The sequence below is a fragment of the Rhagoletis pomonella genome, unplaced genomic scaffold (genome assembly GCF_013731165.1).
Source record: "Rhagoletis pomonella isolate Grant_MI unplaced genomic scaffold, Rhpom_1.0 Rhpom_scaffold_00004, whole genome shotgun sequence".
Taxonomy (NCBI): domain Eukaryota; kingdom Metazoa; phylum Arthropoda; class Insecta; order Diptera; family Tephritidae; genus Rhagoletis; species Rhagoletis pomonella.
Window position 1 is genome coordinate 40,090,089 of NW_023458558.1, and position 22,576 is coordinate 40,112,664.

Below are 22,576 nucleotides of genomic sequence, written 5' to 3' on the forward strand. Positions count from 1 at the left end.
CTGTTTAGATAACATTAAAATGCAAAACATCATCTGTGTGCAAAATTTCATCAAAATCGTTTCCAAAAACCTTATATCTTCTTATATATAAGATATAAGATCTTTTTATACCAATCCCTGAAGAGTTAAAAAAAACGCATCAAAAATCTCAGTATTACGATTCCGTTCAAAATTTTATTTAATTTTTTTTTTTAATATTTTTATGTAAATTTTTTAAGCTTAAACCGTTTTGTCATTTGAGGGGATTTTTCCAAAAAACAGCTTTAAGAAAGTATTTTTATTCATAAAAAACGCCATTTTTGGAGATAGTTTCAAATCGGTCCAGCTCGTTTAAATCTTAAAATATAATAGATTTTATAATTTTAATGGAAATACAGTACCACTTTTTTTTGTATGAGGAATGATGCAGCCTTGTATATATATATATATTTATATACAAGAATTTCTTGTTTAATATAACAAGATGTGTATATATATGAATGTATTTTTATCAAATTTGAAATTTCGAAGTTTCCTTGTTTCGCTAACAGGTGTGCTAATATCTACGATATTTCAAAGGCAGTTTCGAATACTCTGTAAGCAGTACAGAGCATTAGATATCAAGTTATTTTACATAGTCGACAATCCAAAGAGAAATTTCGGCGAAAAATTTCAGCAACATTTTCGAAAACTCTGTTATTAGCAGCCAACTCAAGACATATGTACATTCATACAACGCTTATGAAAATGAATGTCTTGCATTGGAGTTGCATCCAATTTCGAAATTTCTGTGGGAGCTCATAACAGATTGTTAATTTCGAAGAGTTGGAGAGTAAGCGCGCTCTCCCTCTCTAGCTTGTGTATTGTCAATGTATGTGTGAGCGCCAAAACCCCACGTGCCATTCGGGTGCTCCCACATACATATGTATGTAAGTGGACAACAAACCTTCTTTGCTGCTGCATTTAAGAAATGTAGGTAACATTGCAAGTGGTGTATCAGAAGAACAAGAAGAATAAGCAGCTCCATCCAGCAAGCTGTGGCATGGACAAAAGAAGAAGAAGAAGACACAGAGTACCAAATCGCACGTACATACATTTTTGGAAAATATTCGACGATTAACATGTGGTCGTCTCTGCAACACTGCTTCTCGTCCGTTCGTTGTTGCTCCAGCAAATGCAAGGCGGCAATTGAGCGCGCACCGATGTTGTTTCGTTGGGTCGTTGGTTGGCCGGTTTGCTGCTTGGTGCTGCATATTGGTGGATTGGCTTGCTTTGCTTGCTTGGTTGGTTGATTGTTGGCGCTGGCTCCCAAAACGAAGGCAGCGAGCGCGATGTGAATTCGGTCATTTAGTAGAATCGCGAGCTCAATACGGTGCACACGCTTTACACGGGTGAAATACGTAATGCGCGCACATACGAATATCGAATAAAAACAGTGAATGTGAATGATGAATCTGGTGTTTTGAGGAATTACTCATATTTATTGTGAATTTGTTTGTTAGCCATACATATTGTTGACCAAAAAATAATATGCAATAGCGTTGTGAGTAAACGTTATTTCAAATAGAACGAGTCGAACAACCATTTTCGTAGAGGTGCATTGTATGTGTGATTTAAAAAGTCGAGAAAAATTCGACGTAAACTTCAATGCAAGACGCGGTAATGGCGTGTGGTATTTGCGGTTGATTTGACATTTCTTAGTGAGTATGTATTCCGGTATTTTGATACGCATGAAATATTTTCAACAAAAGCGTAAACGTTTGGGTGCTGCGAAAGAGATTTACGCAAATTGATGCAACATAAATAAAAACCAATACCAAAAAAAGTGCCACATACTTATTACAGAATATACAAAATATACAAAAGTGCACAATACAAAATTTTATATATTTTTTTTGTGTAACGATAAGCAAGTGCGAAAATCGTTAGAAGGAAACGTGTGTGTGTGTGTAGGTATATTTCTGTGTTTGCATTTGTGTCGGTAAGAGTAGACGATTTCCGTTTCCCTTCTGTCTACGGTGCTGCAAATAATATAACGGACCGCAATGCAAAATGATTGAAGCGGCAGTTGAGTGGAATGAGATTAGTCAATAGAAGGTCATCGTGCCAGAAATTTTATTGCGGCAGGTCTGTGTCTTATCTATTGTATTGGTTTGGCATAAGTGCATTAGTACAAAGGTGATATCAGTTTATGTGTACGTAAATATGTATATCAATATGCTTGTAATTTCTACATTAAGAAATGATGACAACTTTAATTTGTATAAATTGATATAAAGTAAATTAGCGCATTAACATACATACATATGTACATACATGTGGGTCGAAATAAGAAGAAAAAAATGAATAGCATTCATCAGCCGGAAACCTTATTCATGGCAAAAGTCCACGAAATAAGGATAGCAAGCAACATTAGGAAACTTATCAATGTTTAAAGTACAAAACCGCTTAACAAGATAATGCAAAACTGCGTATGTGAGGTTGCATAAATTATTTAGTAGAGAGTAAAAACACTCTTATTTAAAAACGGTTCTCTTATTTAAAAAGCAATCGTATTAGAAATATTTCAGGACGAAATGCATAAGGCTTGAGCTAAAAGCTTCGGTGAGCAAATCCAATGTTTGGCAAGAAATGTCAGATATTGACATTAATGACATCCCTAACGAGGGAAACACAAAATTATGTTTAGGTAAACAAAGCTTCAGTACACACATACGTATGTACATATGCATGTGCCTACATATGTGTCCCAACTGAAAAATGCTCATAAGCATGTTCATTGCATTTAAAGTGTTTTCAGTTAAATATTTTACTCTAATATGTATGTATGTATGTATAAAGATATGAAGAGAATAACTCTGGAATCAAAGCCAGTCTTCATGATCGACTGGTTATTACACGTTTCAAATCGAATCAAATGAAGTAAAGCTAATTCTTTTCAATACAATTTATTTCAGAAGCGTATTACTCGTGACATACATGCACGTACTTTTTATCCCATTCAGTTTAGACGGCTGACATATGACGTAATTTTCTTTGTATGGTTTTCGATCCGTGAACGGATGTTACGATTCGAGCCCAGTTTCAGAAATTAAAGTTGAAGGTGTGATTGCAATTGAAAGACCAAAAATCGTTTTCGGAAATATTCTATTTCTGCTGTAAGTGTTGTCTAATTATTCGAGTGTTGCCGTGTGACACTGATCATGAGCTTGTGAGAAATAATAACGAATAATGTAAATAAAATATCAGAAATGCATTTAAGTAACTATTTTTCGGAATTTATTTGTTCAGTTCTAAATAATAAATTAATCTTCTAATTGAAAATAATGTTAATTATAAAACAGAGAAATAACAAACAACCAGCAAAGCGGCTCACGGTTGCATTTCAGTATCGTTAAGGATTGTCAGAAATTCATTTGCTATCTGAACAGCCAAAAAGTGCTCTCTGTAATTTTGCAATTTGACTGCCTTTTCGAAACATATGTCATTGTTACATCTGACACGCTCTCTAGTATTTCAAAATGAAAATTCGTACCGAGTTGCTTTCGTTCTCTACTGCCGTGATTTGGGCCTATTTTTCATTAGTTAGAAAGAAATCTGTATCTGTAATCTGTAAAAATTCTAAATTGGCAAAACGTGTTTGCATGTGAGGCCTTTTTTTACAAAAAGCTAGTGAAAATCAGCTTCTGGATAGTTTGCTTAACTCAGGAGCGCTAACGTTGATTTTTGAGCCTTGCATATTTATGTACCAATGAAGAAATTCTCACCATTTTTTAATACATTTTTTTATTTTTCTTTATTATAATTTTTAACTGAATTTATTTTTTTTTGCAAACTGCCCACTATGATATCTAAACAAGCAAGGACAGTGTCGAGAGGCTTCATACCTTCCATGCACATCAGAAAACTTTACTTCAACCGGTTAGTGCATTAAAAAAAACACTCATGTCTAGTTCAAATCAGTGGCATGAAAGATATACCTTATAAAGCACCGATCTAAATGATCAATGCAGCTACTGTGTATAATTGATATGTAAACCGGTAATACAATTTAATGGTTTTAGCTGCTTGCATAACAAAGTTATATGTATGGCAAAAACTAGTACCTGAACTAGTGATACATACCAATCGATTACTATTTTCACCGAAACTCAAATTTGAAAATTAATTTTTATTTGCACTTTTTATGCAAAATTAAAAAAAAATATAAATTTTTGATTTTTATATTATAAATCCAAAATTACAATCATTTTTGTATTTTATATTATATGTCCCAGAAAACAGTTATTGAAGACTTTCATATAAAAATGTCATCGATAAAAATCAGTCAGTGACTTTTACTTTTTAAATCATTCGTATAAAAATAATTAACATTTTTCTCAGTTAATAAGGTTTTGGGAAACAAAAGTTTACTACGACTTATACAAATGACTTTTATAAGTATGATTTAAAAAATAAATTATATTTATTACTTTTATAAATAAAATTTTTCGATAACTTTTATCTAAGACATATACCGTTTCACAGGTCCTGGGTTCAAGCCCAGCATCCGACCAACATCAACAAATATAAACATGAAAAAGTGTTTTTCTAATAGGAAGACAATGGCAAAGCTCCCATGGCAATGGTAATAAGAAAACGACTCATTCAGGCAAGTTGCCTTCGGGGGAAGTTTTATTACCGGCAATCAATTTGTTTCTGAGAGCGAGACGTTTTCTTTCTGCCGGAAACAAAAATTGTTTGATGGGTTTCTTATGAAATGACTTCTTATGAAAATCATGTATAAGTATAATTTTCCCATTATTTAAATATTGACTATTTTAATGTTCTCTGCATACGAAAAGACTCTTTTTAAATTAAACACATGAATAAACGAATAAAAAAGAGCACTGAAGTATTATTAAACGCATTGGAACAAAACTGCTGTTGAAATTACAAGAGAATTTGCAAATTCATTGAAGGCAAAAATATTATCAAAGCAAGCCAAAAAAATTCGAGCGTAAGCACAAGAACCAGTGCCCGAGGAAAGGTATAACAACGTAAAAAGCAACCTCAGGCTTGGGGTGCCAACATTTTCGAAGATATTTAGAGTACTTTTGCAAAAAAAATGGAAAAAATATAGTAAACTTGGAATATATATAGAGTTTTATTTAAAAGAAAAACTAAAAACGATTTTTAAGTGATGGAAACAGTTCTTCCTGAGAATGCCGAGGTTGTTGGAATAGAGAGTAGAAATGAAATAATTTTAAGTAATTTTTTTTTATTCTTTCTCGGTGCTTTAAAAATATTTTATCTTTTTTTATTATAACCTCACAATGACCTTTTACTTTAAAGAATATTTCATTTTATATTGTTATTTCAGTATAAAGGACATCCATTTTAATTCACATTTTTCGTACAAATTACTGAAATATATTGATATTTATAATTGAAGAAATATAGTATTATTGCGTACTATATTTTTTTTCTAACAGTATATAGTACGCCGATCGGAAAAACAAGACAATATTATATATTATAGTTGGGTTGGCAACCCTACCTCAGCCTATAATAAAAACAATAAAACTTATAAAAAATATGCTAGTCGACTAGTGAGCTGATCGGCTCATCGAGACTGCCATTTCGTTCTGCTTCTTTTCTCGGCGACTCTGCAGAATAAAGTCGTTCGTTCTCGCTTATTTTCGTTTCGTAATTGAAGTTTATGGCATAAAAGAATGCAGGAAGAAGATAAAACAAAAAACAAAAACTAAGCACCATAAGGAAAAAATCGAAAACGTTTGGCAAAAAGCTTATACTCTTACATACATATGTACATACATACATTTATGTATTTCTAAAAGTCTCAAAATGAATGTGACTATGGTAAAGGTCCTTTATATTGTATAGGTACGTGTGTGTGGGCTAGCATGTAAAGCAGAATAAGCGAGCGGACTGTTCTACCTCCAGCCCACCACTCGTTTATATTTTTACTTTTACGGCACTCATAAGCTTGGCAAGCCCGCATAGTCTGCCATCAAACTCAGTGGAGAGGACGTCTGGCACGTGGCTTATAAATCAATTGACGTTATGGTGCTCAGACTGTACATAGCTCACCCTTATAAAGTTAACCATAATTTACTCTGTGCTGCCGCAATTGTTGTTGATTAGGTTTCCGCGCTGGGCAATTTGTTAGAGGATTTTAATGATATTTGTCAGCGTGATACGGCGGTAAATAACGCTTTTCTTATTTTGCATGCCATTTTTTGCGTAAAGATTTAACTATCTCAAAATTGGGTTTTGCTTTTTTAAGTTTAGATTTTTTATAGTTTTTGATATAACATAAAATGTGACTCAAGATGCGTGCATCAAAAGTTTGTTTATATTTTCGGAAGATAATATGCTTTTGCATAAGTTACTTATGCAAATTTTCTCTTACTTAACGACTTTACTAGCAGATAAATGTACATTAGTGTGCGTCGTATTTGTATGGAAACAATTCTTTTAAGCTACAAAACAAGACCCCTTTAATTAGGTTTGATTGGTCAGAGTTTTGCCAGAGCTTTTTTTATTTTTTTTTTTATTGTAAATTTCCGGAAAAAACTGTACCTTCGACCATAAAACTATAAGCTTCTAAAACGAAAAGTTTTAGAAAAATCACGTTTTTTTATTTTTATTGAACATAAATCAAAAAAGATTCGTTTTAAATAAAATAACATAAACCTTTTGAATTATACCTAATTGAACAAATAAAATGGACTTTATAAAATGGATTTTTTAAATAAAATTTTGTTGGTTTAATGAAATTTAGTTGCACTGTTTTTTGTAGCTTACCTTGTTGAATTTTTTAGCATTTGACTGGATACCTCTTGATGTATTTCTTTTAAGAAATTCCTAGTTCTAAAAATACCAAAGAGTGCTCGACGCTCGACTTCATTTTTGTTTTATTTAAATTGATTTGTCTCCACATTAGCTGTGGCGACTGGAATGCAAAGTACAGCTGAAAAAATTTGTTCCAGATGAGGAAATGCTGCTCTTTCATCGACTCCTGTTAAAATTGTGAATATGGCAATATTGATTGGTCATAAAAAGATATGCTGCGACAATTTAAAAAAATATATATAACTTCGCGCTGATTTATAGGCAATAAAAATTTCATGAATTTGCGCAACATCCGGCCATGAGGGCAATTTTTTCCAATTTTTATTATTTTCTTTCGCAGACCAAACATTCTTTTAACCAAACAAACTTTTCTAGGTGCGAATCTTTTTTTTTCGGTCAAAGTTGAAAAATAAGGCGCACATTAATGCACATTTATACATATGCATGTAATAACGCACCAACCGTAAATATGGCGCGGAGTGCTTCCGAAGCAATCACTACATGTACCCGAAGGGACAGGACGCTTTAAAATTGAATGCCTAGGATTCGCTTGTAAACTAAAAAAGTAAACAAACATCCAAACGAAAAAAATAAAAAGCAAACAACAACACTTGTGAAACTAAAAAAAAAATATCGTAAACATTGTGCAAAGTTTTGTGCAAAATTATATGAGAGAAATTTTTAAGCAGTTTTTCGCTTGTTTGCTTCGTGGAGGTCGTCTCTTTTTCTTTCGACTTTTATGTTTCGTTATACCAAATAGTTTCCATATTCCCTATTCGTGTTTGTTGACTTTGGCTAGTCGACGCTCGCTTTTGGTGTTCGTTAGCCGTAGTTTATAAAGTTGGAAAATTAACTTTCCCAACTATCTACTCAACTCGTAAATATTTTCTTTTGTAAAAACTATAATACTTTTTTTTTGTAGTTTGTAGTAGTAAAGCAGTATGCAAATATATATAATAGTAGAAAAATTGGGAGCGAAATATGTATGTATGCATGTAAATAAAATATAAAATTCGATAATGTATTTACGCTATGCTAATTGGCTGAAATATGAAAAACAAATTTTCGATGAGTTTTAAATGCCTTTGTCAATGTTTCCGATTTTCTAACATCGCTAAAATGACAGTGCGTCTATGTCTGTTTCAACGATGTTTTAAATAGGGCTACTCATTCTTGGAGAACATTCAGAAATTTCAAATTTAGCTTTCAATTTTAGGCGTGCTAACCTAATGATTAAACAAATATTTCAACAAAATCAGACCTTAGATATTTAGGCCCCAGAAATCTTATGACGGTATGCTTTTTTACTCAATTCAAAGGAAGGGTTAAGGAAGGCTAATTAAATAAAGGAAAATACATCCATATGTATGTATTTCTCTTATTACAGAGGCTGCATTGGTTTGGAGGAAAAAGTAATTAATTTTCTTTTAAATGTGACTAGAACCAAACAAATTGCGAAACATCGGAAACGATCGATATATCGATGTTTTTCTGGCGATGTATTTTAGGATCGATGTTAATTTCTATACAACACCACAATAACTACAAAACTTTACAAATAAATAGCTGAGAATGTTAAAACGTTACCCAGGTATCTAGAATTGCACAGCAAAAACAAAATTTCGGAATAGACGTGAAAACAGCCACTTTTGGCGGATATAAGCGGTCACCTGCGGCTGCTGATTTCGGAAATTTTGCGTATTAAAATTGCAGCCGATGCTGTAATTGGACTCCATAATATAGGAATTTTCCTCGAAATGTGTCATGCCGCAGTTTTTATAATACAAGTAACGTCCGCTATTGCGCTTAATAAAAATTAACTTATTGGACTTTATATGCAAAATCTTAAAAAAAAAAATCTAGAAAAAGTTTTTCTCCAAACCGCGGCCGTTCCTCGGCAGGCAAAGTCAAAACTCCGAGTGTAGTTCTGCCTTGACAAAGCTTCTCATAAAATGAATTGCCGTCCGGAGGCGTTGTAAAAGTGTAGGCCCCTACATTTGAGTTATAATATGAAGGCGCACACCACAAATCGGACGAGAAGCTCTCCATTAGAGCATATTTTTTATAGGTTCTAAGTTAATACCTTTATCGACAAATATGTTCAAGAAATAGTTTTATGTAATAATTTATTTTTTTCTTATTACATTAAACGAACAATTACTGTGCATATATAAATATAAGTATATGTACATACATATATGAATATATCGAGCCCCAGCCGACAAAATAATGTAAGCGACATTTTCTTAAGAGTTTCCTTTTTGATGCGGAATTATTCCCAAAGCATCTAGATGCATTTCTGCATCAAAACGAAAATTAAAAAAAAATATCGGTTACGTTATTTTGGTGGTTAGAACTCGATATATATTCACAGGATTCTCGAAGACGGCTCTAACGATATTGTTAAAATCTTGTATATAGATAATACTTTTTAATTGAAGGATACCCAAATAGGTACTAGCTCCGCAATACCCGTATAAGGTTGCCACTAAATGGAAGTATTTAAAAATCCACAGTCCCGAAATGTTTTGAAATAGAATTGCCACCTATTTCGAATCGTATATTAAGATAATTTTTGATTGAGCAAAAGTAAACTAAACTAACACAGCATGGATGTCAAATGAAAGGCATTTTTGAGTTCGTCAGAAAAAAAGCGCTAAAGCATTCTTCTTGCATTTATTTCAATCAATAGAGTTGCAAATAAGTTAAGAAAAAATAAATCCAGTATCTAAACACTTTAGACTTTGAAAGATTATTTAGGCGCAAAACTACGGAAATCGCTTATTTTTTTATTATCACTCAAAATTATAATTGTTTTTTTTTTGTAACAGCTTTGGATAGAATGATAGATGTGTTCACGTGGAGGCAATGAAAGTTGGCACCAAAATACAACATATCACTGAAAGTTTAAAAAGTGTGCCACGTAATTTAAAAAATAGCAGCATGCTATTTTGTAATTTTTAAAATGTAAAGATTTTTCTATTTTAAAAGTTTAAAATACTTCAACATGTTGCATTGTCTAAACGGTGATAACATTCTTTTTGCCAAAACGAACCAATCTAGAATAATAAAATTAGTTTGCCACCAAATGAAAAAGAATTACATTGATGATAAGATGACGATGATTTGCGAAACGAAAATTCCAATTTAAAAATTTTTATTGGCGCAATTAAAATTCATTTTGAAATTGTAGTATAGTTACATTAAGAAATTAATATCCTATATATTCGTAAAGAATGCTGTAGGAAAATATTCCACGGCCATATTTAATTACTTTTCAAAAAAAAATGGCTTTCAAATTATTGCGTGCGAGTAAACATGTTAGATGGCTGTGTATGGTGCTACGGGGCGTATACGTTACATACGCAAGTACAGGTATAAGAGTACGAGCTGTTATTCTGACTTTTTTTTGTGTATATCTTTTTAGGTTTTCATTTAAATACAATTTCACAGTGAAATCGTGTTCTTTATGCAAAAAAAAAAAATTTTTTTGTTGAAAAATGTAACAGCTTGTAAGATATGCTCATATACGCTCAAGATATGTACTCTTCGCCGCCTGATTTTTGTTTTAAGAATTTGGGTTTATTAGATATTATAAGAAAGATATTTTCAAATTTGCTTCCAAAATATTTTTTCTCAAGCTATAGAAATAACCGTTATTTGATATCGAAAATTTTAAAACTTTAAAAAGTATATGCACGGCGAGCAAAGCCCGGTAAACCTGGTACCTGGTTAGTTCCAAATATGGTAATGACTCTGGATGGAACCAATGAAACCAATCTTTTGAAAACTTCAACTAACTGCAATATTTAAATAATACCAGTCATTAAGTTATTTTCCGCAAGTTTATAACATAAATAATTTTTCCTTAGGTTAGTTTAATATACAAAAGCCACGTGCAGTAGTTGCCAGCCTGACACAATACGTGATTGCTGATACTTTATTATTTTTATTACTCGAAGCTCACTAGCTACGAATGATGCCCACCGAAAGTTTACGTATTTAGATAAATACCAAAAAAAAGCTAAAACTACCACTGTACTTAACGACAACTTAGCTAGGTGTAAGTAAGTAGTGCTTAGCAGCAGCTTAACTGTGGCTTAACTAGCCAAGTTCCGCCAACTACATTTAGGTAATAATGAAATCGACAAAACTGAGCGTCATAAAAATGTTGTCCATATAATAAAATCAAAATGAAGTAAACAAAGCGGCAAAAATGCACGCATACATACATACATTCCTACACACAATTGGAATTGCAATGCATTAAAAAAAATAAATAAAAAATTTCTAAAAAAGCTAACACATTTGTACTATGAATGAATAAAAAATCTTAAAATGACTGACCAACTCCGCTGTCAATTAATTCATTAGCCTTACTACGCTTAAATCCGTAGATATATAATCACACATTACGAGTTCATTTAACATTCCACTCATGCTGCCATTCGCTCTTAATTTTTAGTTGCTTCTGCTTGCGGATGAACTAGTCGAATACTGTAGAGTTGTAAGCATCGATTCCAGCTGAAATTAATGCAAATTGCTATTTAGAATTCAGTATTAAGCGCTAAGTCCGGTTAAGTGCTGGCCAAGTGAGCACAAGCGATTGACTGTTAGAAATATACATACATACATACATACGAATGTATATGTATGTATGTACGGGTGCATGTGCCTAATTATATAGGCAGCTAAAAAGTGGTACTAGAATGGTCAGACTTGTCCAACGGAAAAATAAAGTAAAACTTAGTTAAAACTTAAGTTGTTGTTTACTTCTCTGCGGATGCGCAAAGTGGTTTTGCGAGATATTTGCTAGTCGGTCGTTTCATTACAAACTTATACAAAAGCGAAGCAAGGATCGGATAGTTATTGAAGGTGAGTGTTATAATGATCCTCAAATCATTTTATTAAATAGATATTTTGAAGCTTATGAAAATATTTATTTATTTACACAAATATACATAAGCACATGTCGCCATAATCAATGCAAAAACTCCTAAACGATGTTTTTTTTTTTGTATCAAAATCATAATATGTAGTTTGCAATCAAAATTCGAAACTAAATGTTAAAAATACGATTATTTTGTGGATATGGAGCAGCCAACTATTTAATCATTATAGGCAAAATTTTAGTTTCTAATATATGTACGTAAGGCCTTTGTATTGTTGATGACGTTATTTGTCAATATCAGGGTGGTCCATAAAATTACACATCGTTTAGCAGGCCTTTTTGGTCTACGTATAAATAAAGACATCCGCGAAAATATCAAAAGTTTAAAGAGATTTAATTTCTTGAAGTTCCGAAATTCGGCAAAATTATTACGCTGAGTTATAGCTGGTCAAGGTCAAAATTTTGTGAAACTAAAAATTTGTTTGAAATTGTGGATGACTATTAACCCCCGTTAGACGAACACCTTTTTAGTCACTTTCGTACATAATTAGGTCTTTCCAGACCTTCATATGTTTATTATGTGTTTACAGGTAAATGTGGATACATTTAAATGCGTTTTTATACCATTCAGTCTTGTTTTTTTTTTTTATTAATTGCTATTTATTTTTGATCAGTTACATAAAATTCAGTGTTGTTCTAATGTGCATAGATATAATAATCAAATATTTAATATGTTTTCCACGACGCTAATAGGATCTGAAAAAGTAATTAAATTTTTTTTTATCAAAATCTGATAGAAAGTATAAATATTAATCCTTAAAATAATTTTTATTTTTATTTTTCATAAATAACTGTGGGGAAATTTCGAGGATCTTTAAGTATAAAGTTTTAAAATGCCTTTTTCAAATTATCATTCATCCTGATTCACCAAAAAAATAAGATTGCTCAATTCCACAGAATTTTCTCATTTGGTACCCTGCTGTTATTCTACATTACACTTAATTTTTTTCAATATTTTTTTAAATTATTAATTTTCATGAAATTTCAAAGTCCTTTAAAAAAATCTTGACGTGCGATAGAAAAACTAAAAACCCACAGAGTTACTATATTTATTCCCTAGTTGACTGAAGGGCGGTGTAATATAGGGGTCTGGGTTGACTCATTAGGTGTGGATGTGATGTTAACAGCAAAACTTCCTTATAAATATACTTGTATTGTTTTTATGATTCTAATTTCCTGTTTTGAGAATAGCTAATCCAATTTTAGGAAAATAAAAAAAATGTCAAGCCGCTATCTCATATACATATACATACGTTTATTTTACAAGTCAAATAGAAAAAGTTCTGGCCAGACCCCTCTGCCTGACGAAGAGTTAACTGACAAAATTTAGATGTTAATATTTTAAGGACTGCCTTATATATATACCTGCATAGATATGTAGAAAATTTTTCAGATGATGCTCATAATTACATGAGTACATTTGTAAATACATACATGCATAGATACCCAACAAACATTGTGGCAAACGTTCGAAATGACCTTCGATATCCAATATGCATATCGAACTGAGAACGGACTCATAACTAACCTTAGTTTTCCACTTTTCATAGTATATTGGAAATACACTCGAGATGGGGTTCAAAAAAAAAAAAAAGAAATGAAAACCATAGTAACAAGAAAGAAAGTGGAATCCAGCTCATTTTCGAAGGCAAATATAAGATAATCACTCTCTCTTATTAGAATTTCAATTCGATAATGGACTGTATTTGGAATTCATATCGAAGGGGAAATACATTGCATAACTAACGTTCCTATGCCACATTCGTTGTCGACGGTGGCAATCGAAAAAATATTCGTTTTCCCATCACTTTCGAATTTTTTAACCAAGCCAAATGTTTATTGGGTACGTAGTAGTTTTTAATATTAATTTGCCGTTTTTGCGTCATGGCAGCTAATAGGATTTGGTGTATCAAGCTTCAAAAGTCAGAGAAGAAAGAAAAACCCAGAAATTAATTTTGACACGCACAATTGCGTGTTCTTTCTTACCTTCGCTATTCAAGTAAATTTTTCTATTCCTACTAATCCATTGCCAATAGTCGCCGATTTTTGTCTGACTTTAATTGATTACTTCGGCGAGTGGTTTACTTGTGGTGTCGTTTTACATTTCGTCGCGTACGTGCGTTCCTCGGTGTCGTTTTGGCGCTTAATCTCAGCTGTCAAAACCGGCTGTGCACGCTTTGTCAAATTATGAATGCACAAATGTGTATTTATTATTTTTACTAAATAAATTATGTGTGTTTTTGTTTTATACTAAAAATGTGTAATAAAATTATTTATTAGGGCCACGATATTTACAAATATATAAGTATGTATATATGAATTTGTCATTCCAACGAGTATGGTCGCTTGTTTGTTTTTTAGTTGGTTGAGCGGCTTTTGAGTGCTGTGCGTTTTGGTGAGCGATTAAAACAACATTTTCAGCTATTTGTTTTGACCTGAAACTACATATCGTCCCGTTCCATTTCTGCTTTAGCCACGAATCTACATTTTTTGATAAAACTAATATTACCAATTATAACAACAATTTAAGCGTTACACTATTGGACGCCTACTGATTTTAGTAGAATATCTTTTACTTTAAATAAAAAATATATAAATATTTAAAAAAATATGAGTTAGGTCAGTACCAGATTCATCCGGAAATATTGTATCGTCCGATTATCAGTGCGATTACAGATGTGGCGCATGTAAAGGATGCTAAACATTACAAGACCCTGCCCCTCCTTTTCTTATTCGTGGTTTTAAAGACTTATATCGTTTTGAAGGTCGAATTAACAGTGGCTCGCGCACAGATTTTTACGAACGAATTCCTTATTATCTGTGCATAAAATCAAAGTATGCTTGCAATAACTCATGGGTCCTTTAACCCTAGAAGTCACTTCTTATTTTAAATACGCTAAGGCCCTGGTTCGCCGATTTGACGAAGCCTATTTTGATGTTCTGCAGTGCTTCCGACGAAAAATAAATTCCTGGTTTTGACGTAGAATACGTCTTACGTTTCGATATGGAGCCTATGCTCAAATGTTGTAGTTGTAATTTTTAGAGCTTCACGAAAACTCTTAATGCACGAGAACTAGGAAAGCGATTTCAAAAAAATGGGAGGGGCGTTTCAAAGATAAAACTTCATTCCTATCGACAGATATATTTATGTAAGCTGTCGTAGAAACAACGGTAAATATTGGCTTATTTTCAGGTCAAGTATGAGCCTCTGAAGTGCTCTACCAACTTATGATTGGCAGATAAAACTTTAATTTTCGGGATGTAGGTTCCTTGGAGCAACTTAACAAATACCGAGCATTTAAAGAAAAAAAATTGTTGAAAGAATTTCCAATTTTTTTTTTTAATAAATACCAAAATGCTCGAAAACCGCTCGAATGATTTTCTTTTTGTTTTCTTAAGTCAAAAACTCAGGTTCGTTTATTATGTGGAAAGTATTGGTTGATATCTTCTAAGTATTTTTATTTTATTCAAATGTATGGGCATAAATGCTTTTCTATACAAAATCACTTCGTCATCATTTTGCAAACACGTGCCTGCGCTGGAAGTGAGAGAAGGAGACAAAAGGTATGTGTGTGTAGGTATTTCTGCTTTTGAATAACAGATGGCGCAATATTTATAAAAGGCAAAGGTGAAAGGGAATATGTAAATGACGAATATGATAAACATAAAAGTAAAAATAAAGATAATTGTAAAGAAAAATATGAGGATGAGGATACCGATAAAAGTAAAGATTCAGTTAAAGGATGAAAGACTAAAATAAAGGTTATTATAGAGAAGAGGATATAGACAGAGACTTAATTTGGGGACTATTTGGGGATTTTAGAGAATTTCGGAATTGTCGGCACTTATCGATATAATAATCGATATTTTATCGGTTTGCTTATCGATATTTTATCGGTTTGCTTATCGATATTTTTTATAGATTTTATTATCGAAATTTTTTTCGATATTGTTATTGATTTAGCTATCGAAATTTTCGGAACTTATCGATATAATAAACGATATTTTTTTATCGATTTTGTGATCGATTTTTTTATTGATTTGGTAATATATTTTGTTATTGGTATTTTTATCGATTTTGTTATCGATATTTTTATCGATTTTGTTATCGATACTTGTATCGATTTTGTTATTGATATCTTTATCGATTTTATTATCAATTTTGTTATCGATATTTTTATAGATTTCACTTTCGATATTATTATCGCTTTTGTTATCGATATTTTATTCATAGTATGTGCATTCGTTTTTGACTGGGATGTGCTCTTAACCATACCCCGTATTCTACGTTTAAATTTAGCGGCTGTGTCTCCGATACAGCCTGCAGACCAAGACGAAGGCGCTCGACTGTTCCTTTTTTATGCAATTTATTAAATGCTTTATTTATTATGTGCATTAGTTCATTATTTCCAGTTTTTGTTTAAATTGTTTTTAACTTATAGATGAAATAAACCAATAAACTTTTTTGTCAGTCAAGTGAAGTATCTTGCTATTTGGGATCACTGAATAAAGGAACTAAAAACACCTTTTTCCATAAGTATAATTAAACCTTGTAATAAATTAATAAAACTATAGTACAAATTTAGTTTTTTAGATAAAAATTGTTTTCTCATACAAGAGCCACAAACATCAATCTTGTGCTCACAGCATATGTTCAGATCATTGGAAAAATGAATCTAGTAGAAACACTCGCAAAAAGGAGAAACTGGAACCAAACTGTCACTCAGGTTTGTAAATCTGGCACACCCTTAAGAAACGACGAATAATTTTTTGAAAACCGTGACTTAAAGGCTTCCAATGCGGCTTGACCTTTACATACATTAACATAATGGCAACGACTAATAAGTACGTGCCTCTGTATGAAAAAATTTCATCATATTAACTGTCTCAGTCATGCTCCTAAACAGTGTTGCCAGAACTTTTTGGGCCGACCGGCTAGATTGGCAAAAAAAAAGCGGCTAAAAACGGCTAAAATGTTTTAGTGAAATTTCACATAGACTCTGGCAAAAAACGGCTAAAATGTTTTAGTGAAAATTCACATGCTTTATTTAAATAAATCGCAAGAAACGAAAGACTAGTTAACACCATTAATTTATATCGAGTGTATATTCCTCATCATCAAATGAATCACTATTGTATATATCACCTGAATTCATTAATTTTAAGAGATCGTCATCTACAGTAAAATTATGGCAGCATTTTTCTTCACGTTTTAAACCGTATCTTATATATAAAATAGCGTTTAACGTTTTAACGCACATTGGATTTCTTTGCTTAGTTTTTATTATATTCATTGAACTAAATATCTGCATTACTTATAGGCGAAACAAGAAAACTAAAAACTAGGTTGGAAAGGTCAGCAAAAGGGTTTTCTCCTAGGGCATTTCGAAATTGATAAACTTCGGCCCAAAATTTTACAGTTGAGTCTAAATTACTCCAGGTATGTAACGTTAACCGTTGCTATTGCATCTCTATGGATGTTATTTCGTCGGCATTATATTTGTGTTTATGTTGCTGTAGTTGAACAAATACTTTTGGTTTAATTACTCTTAATGCATTTCCAACCGAAAAAAGTCAATTTTTTTTAGTGTGGCAATATTTGTAGGGAGGCGTTGGCGTATTTCCTTTATTAAAGTGATAATAAAATAGCGACCATTTTCTCGAAGTATTTTCTCGGCTTCGTGGTCAAAAGCGTTTGTGCTTACTTTTGTTTTTAAATACTCTTCAAAACTGTGATAAAACTGAGGAAATGGAGCAAGGTATGGTTCCAACGGGGAGCATATAGGATCAAAGGTGTCCGCGCTAATAACCACTAGGGAGCATAGATGCGAAAGTAAAATATTGAGTTCATTAAAAATCTTCATTGGGTCTGCATTATTGCTTTCGAACAACTTGTTTACTTTTTGCACCTGAAAATTAGGCAAATAGTAAAATCGGCTAAAAACGGCTAGCTTTTTTTTACAAACCAGCTAACAAATCGGCTGCCGGCTACATCGAATTTTCTCCGGCTAGTTGCTATCAAAACCGGCTAAATCTAGCCGGAAAACGGCTAAAATGGCAACGCTGCTCCTAAAATTGATTCAACACTTAGCTTAGATGAAAAGAATAAAGTTTCACTTTCTTTGCCACGTCTGACTGCTTAATAATATTATAACAAAATAATATAAGTAAGTATGTGCATGTTTATTGTAAATACTTCTTCTTTCACACGTAAAAATTTTATTTTCTTAAGAAATTTTAAACGTTGATGATATTTTATGTAGACACATACATACAAACATAGGCAGATATATTCTTAAATAGCTAAGCAACGCTGTTAAAAGTCATTGGTTCAATTGATTGGAAAATATTCGTAACAGGATTATAGCATTTTATAGCCTACGATAAAGTGTTCCTAATTATGCAGATACCAGCGCTGCCGCTTAAGGTAGAGCGAATAAATACTGCCGTCTAAGTATTTACATACGCAGCAATTTGCCGCCATCAAGTATCTAGTATTGGCATTCAATTAATTTTGATTGGATTTTCTGATGTTTCCAGTAGACCAAATCGACACTAAGCTTAAATCATTCTTCGCGATTTTGACTTGGGGCCATAATTGTATGTAAGTGTGTATTCTTAAGTTAATGGATGTTTGTGTATAAATGGCTTCGAAATATTTTAGGGTCTAGACATTGTTCATGTTTTTATTGCACAAATATGGCTCAATATTACTTTTTGAGACATAACAACTATGTACATACATATGTACCTACAAGCAAAAAACAAAAACAAAAAAAAAGTTGAAATGTGCATGCCAAATTAGAGGCGTCGCCTGGCAGCTTGTTGCAATGCAAAAACATGCTGACCATAAAAAAGTGAAGAACATAAATTTGTAATATTTCGTTTTATTTTACTTTGTTTTTCTTTCTTCATTATTTATTTATTTGCCTTCATGTTTGGCGTGTTTCTTTGCTGGTTCTATGCTGTTTTCGGTTTATTTTACTTCTTGTGCCGCTGATATTGTTGTTGCTGTCGTTTTTCGTGTTTTCATTGTTTTACAAGTAGCTGTCAATTGTTGTCGTTTGCCGCCTGCCTTGAAAAGATTTATCATCTTATTCATTGCCGTATTGATCTATTGTTGTTAGTGGTGGACATGTCTTCAACACTTCTATACACTATTTCACTACTCACATATTTATTGCTATTCTTAGCGTATGTGCTAACGATTTGTTTTCAAATTTGCTGTCTGTCTATTTTTGTTTCAGCTTTCGGTTGCTTTGCCTTTGATGGCTTTTGACGGATTTACACTCTTTTCGAATTTGCAAATATGTACATACATATGTATGTATGTATGTGTGTCCTAGCATTTGTTAACACATCTACAACTGTCATTTTGGTAAGCGTCTTTTTTCGCCAGCCTCAACCACAATGTAAACGCCTCAAGCTGAAATGTTGATCTTTACATATGTACGTTTTTTATCTGCGCGTGTACATAAATCCAACGCATGGCCATATCAGTTTTTCAGAGCCATACATGCCACTGAACTTCTTTAAATATTCTGGGACTTATGTGCGCTGTCAAACATTCCATTCATGCATAATTGTTTCTTTCTTTGCCGCTGCCATGGTACCCCTCATTCATTGCCTCGGGCGGCATATTTTCTAGCTCTTTTCCGCCTTTTCTGTAAGCAGTATTGCTTTCTTTCTTCTTGTGTCTTTGATGTAGCGATATTGATATGTCTATAAGATTTATTGGTTCCAGTGACAATGATTTTTGTTAAAGTGTTTCACTTCCATTGGAGGAAATACATATGTACATTAGGGTGGTCCGCCAAAGTAATGTTGGAATTGTAATGCTGTCACCCCCTAGAATTGTTCTATATCGAAAAAAGTATACCGCTATTTTTTTATTTTGAAATCAAAAAATATTTTGAGGTCGCTCAAAGCGCTGAAAGTTTTCCAAGTAAATACTTTTATATGGGGAGAAACAACTTTTTGAGAAAATTGTGAAATAAACAATTGGGTATTATTATTGGGAATCTCCTGTAGATAAACAGAGTTTTCTGATAGAAAAATATTGATTCTTAAGAATTCTATACCATTTCAACGTAAAGTAGTTTTTCCCCATATAAAATACATTGACAATTTTAGGCGCTTTGAACGACCTCTAAATATTTTTTGATTTCAAAATAAAAAATAGGGGTATACTTTTTTCGATATAGAACAATCCTAGGGGGCGGGAGCATAAAAATTCCGACTTTACTTTTTCACATGCATTTTTGGACCACCTTAATGTACATACATATGTTAATATTTATATTTAGACGCGACAGTCTAGGAATTTTTCGCGCCTTTTTTTTTGAAAGTAGGGCTAATTAAATTTATCGAACAATTCCAACATTAATAATACAGGATGTTTGGCAGACGGCTGAACATACGTAAATAGGGGATAGTTGGGTCCGCCTGCTATGTGTGTAACAAAATTCAAGCCATCTTAAACTTCCAACCTCGATAACGTTATTTTAAAACGAGAAAACTAACAATATTTCTCTTATTATTTTTACCCTAACTAATGGTCTAAAATGGTCGGCCGCTGTGGTGTAGTGGTAAGCAGTGCGCGCTTTCACTCATCAGCACCTGGGTTCAAACCCTGGTCAAAGCAACATCAAATAAATATAGAAAATAGGTTTTTTATTAACAGCGGTCGTCCCTCGACAGGCAATGGCAAACCTCTGAGTGTATTTCTGCCATGAAAAACAGCTTCTCATGAAAATACAATCGCCGTTCGGAGTCGGCGTAAAACGGTAGGTCCCTCCGCTTTGTGTGACAACATCAAGGCGCACGCCACAAGTCGGAGGAGAAGCTCGGCCAAACACTAACATATGTGTAAGCGCCAATCTATTATTATTATTAATGGTCTAAAATTTTTTTTATGTAAATTTTATTAGAAATGTTGAAATATAGCTGTTAAGAATTTATAATAATTTACCTCATTAAGTTTTCTCTTCATTTCAAAAAGAAAGGAGGAATTTATCAATTCATCCGAATATTTTTGCTATGTATGTTACCGCATAACTTTGGACTAAATTAACCGGTTTCGATATTCTTTTTTCTGGTGCCTCAGGGGAGGTCCCATACTAATTTGGCTTAGATCCGATCATTGTATAATGAAAGAATTAACGGTACTTCTAAATTTTTATATGAGAAATGAAGTCGGTTGTGTTTTTTACTTAAAAATTTCTTGTTATTGGATCAATAGAGTTATACCGAGCCCTACAAAGTAATTTATATTGCATAAAGTTTGCTATGAACTTGTTCAAGATTTAAAATGCAAATTTGTTAGTTACCTTAATTGCATGCAAATTTTAAAATACGACTTCGTCTTTACACCAAAATCATAATTTTATCATTGTTTTTAACCGCCTTCAAAAAAGGAGGCCAAAATATTTTTAATTAAATATTCAAAAATTAATATTTTTTTAATTATGTACTCATTTGTTTGATAAACAAATTATATACCAATCGAAAGTATTAACCCTATAGAATGTGGAAACGTTGACTTGAATATTTTTTCCGGCCTAGCTATCTGGTTGGCAGGTATGATCAGGTAGGTAATACTAGGTATTTTCATGCATCTATTTAACACATTCTGTAGGCTTTATGCTTTCGATTGGTATGCATATATTTAATTTGTTCATTAAAAAAATGAGTGTAAAAGTAAAAAAAAACTATTTTTTTTTTTTTGGATAATTAATTAAAAATATCCTAGCCAGGACTTTTTCAGCCAACCCACTCGCGAAATATTTCGCAACGTTTAATTTTATACAATGTAGATTTCATCCATTAAACAGATGGGTGAATATCGTACCCTTGTCGGATCTCCTACTATAAAAAAGATATCGTATCGAGAATAAGTCCCTATTTCCATAGACTTTCAAATTGGAGGCAAACGAAATCGCCTTGAGCAGCCTAGAGATACTCACTTTCCTCCTGACTGCGAGAAATACATACATATATACATACCTACCTCTAGATGATAGAATTTAATAGCAATGTTATTAAACTTCCAGAATAAGGGTTCGAGTTAGACTACACACCTACTAAGCTAAATTTTTTGAATAATATTTTCGTGAAGTTGCTTTCTAGGCGGAATTGGGGTATAAACCGGATAATCAATTAGCATTTTTCAAGAGGAAGTATTGGAAGTTGAGCAGACTTGTAGGGGTTTCAGAGTAAACTGTAGAAAGTACAAAAGGCATCATCTCAGAGAGCTACGCAGAATTTCTGACACTGACATCACTAATAGAAAAGTGTAAAGGGGACAGAAATTGCTCGACGGCCAATTCAATATCTTACCATCTGGATTACTGACCCATACCGGCAATATCTCTTCCCTATTCACACTTTCGCTACCGCACATAACGGGTTATTTATGCAAATACTAAAAGGGGTAAAGATTTTCTTGAAAGAAACGATACGCTGAGAAAACAAGTAATTTTTAGCAAAAAAAAAAACGACTTCAACTCCCATATAAAAAAAATATATATGTATATGTCTCATGATCCACTGAACGGATCTCAACCAGATTAGTATGGGACCACCACCACCAGAATTATCGAAATCGGTTGACGTGGTCCAAAGTTATGCGGTAACATACATAAAAAAAAAAAAAAAATAAAATATTCCGACGAACTGATAACCTCCTCCTTTTTTGGAAGTCGGTTAAAAAAATAAATAAAAAGCGAGTGCTAAGAATAGGGATGTTTCGAATGGCATATTTTTCACATTCGAATGCGAATGCGGATG

At 32.6% G+C, this 22,576-nt stretch overlaps 1 protein-coding gene across 1 annotated transcript in view; it reads left to right on the plus strand.

Moving 5' to 3' along the window:
* The first annotated feature begins 1,247 nt into the window (after positions 1–1,247).
* LOC118738218 overlaps positions 1,248–22,576 on the plus strand; it is a 287,103-nt gene continuing 265,774 nt past the window's right edge. Inside the window, exons 1-2 of the mRNA XM_036469141.1 lie at positions 1,248–1,683; positions 11,303–11,712. The gene's annotated coding sequence lies outside the window, so the exon portion shown is untranslated. The remainder of the gene's footprint in view (positions 1,684–11,302; positions 11,713–22,576) is intronic.